Raw genomic sequence first — 1,692 nt, 5'->3', positions numbered from 1 at the left:
TAGATGTAATACATTTTTTCATATACGTTATGTAATTATTTGCTTTACTTGTAATTTTATAATTCGGATCATCACGTGTGTGACACGGGCTCTAAAGCTAGTTATATTATAATTTAAAAGATAATTACAAGAACAGTCCCAGAACTCTCAAGGATTTTAAAAATTAAAAAATAAATATTATTTACCTTTTAGACCTTGAACTATGAAATGTATTTGTATTGAAATAAAAGTTATAAATGTAATAAGGAGTTATAAACAAGGATATTTAACATATTATACCCGCAAAGTGTACGAATTGTTTAACTTTATTAAACACTTTAAATCCTGGAGTTTCGCGAATTGATCAAAACAATAGAAAACGAACGAACGATAAATGTAAATTATCGGAAATATTATGTTAACGAATATCACATTAGACAACCAAACGGTCGGTTTAACGAATATAAATAAACATTGACAAATAACAAATAAAAATAGATGAAACAAAACTTGAGATATATATATATATATATATATATATATATATATATATATATATATATATATATATATATATATATATAACAAAACCGAAAATTTAAATGGGTCGGGTTTTTGGGTTTGAAAAGTAACGAATGTGACACTTGCTTTGTGTTGTAACATCCTGCATGGTCCATATATAGCTCGTAGTATGGCATACATATCCAAGCCTAAAAGTCTAAAACCTTTATGCTTCCGCCACCATTCCTATTCCTTGAAAACTTTCCAAGTCCATCTCAAACCCAAATTAGAACAAAGCCATGCACATTGAGTGTAGAGAGACATGGAAGTTAGTCTCACGCTAACCTCATACGAATATTATCCGTTTCATGTGGATTTTTAGGCATAAATAGAAGCCTGGAGGTTCTTTTAAGCATTATAGGGCGTTCCTAATGTGTGATGCTCCGTAAGTGGGTATGTTTGTGGTGAAACTTTAGTTCTTTACTCGTTTCTATACCGATATTTGACTTAATTCATAGCTGGAACCTTCTATGCTTGCTTGACTGGGCCACATATGCTTGCTTGTGACTGGGCTATTTATGCTTTCCCATGATTAGGCCACTTATGCTTGCCCGTAATCGGGCCATCTTGTAACATTTTGGAATTTTCAAACCTGTATTCGTTTACTCATAATTCAACCTGGGACTATTTTAGATCATTATAATTATTCAAGAATCAAATATTTAAGTTTCTAAAGTTCACTTTAAACCCCTCATAGTTTATATAATGTTCATTTCTTCTTTATTGTATAACAAGTTCAATAACCGACCAAACATCAAACTTCAAGGACCATTTGTGTTACAAATAAAAACTTGACAACACTAGGCCGGAGCTTCACGCGGTGGGCTACCCTACCCCACCACGCGGCGCTATGGGATACATGCACATAATCGTTTCGTGTTAGATCGTTTCTTAGTTCGTTTTTGGTATAAAATCTATTATTTTAGGTACGTTTGAGTAAATTAAGGGCCAAGTAAACATATTTTAACCAAGATACAAGTTCTAATTCGTTTTCCCCTTCCCAACATCAGATCTTTATGAATATTTCGATGATTCTTTCCGTTAAATCGCATATGCCTGCTTAAACGAGTAAAAAGCCCATAAATAGTTCGTTTTTGTAATCTCTATATAAACAACCCTTAATCTCCTGCCATAACACTTTACACAAACCCT

This window comes from Bidens hawaiensis, unplaced genomic scaffold (genome assembly GCF_021521415.1).
Source record: "Bidens hawaiensis isolate Kalapana, Puna unplaced genomic scaffold, B.hawaiensis_p1.1 tig00002477_1, whole genome shotgun sequence".
NCBI lineage: Eukaryota > Viridiplantae > Streptophyta > Magnoliopsida > Asterales > Asteraceae > Bidens > Bidens hawaiensis.
This window is presented reverse-complemented; position numbering follows the sequence as displayed.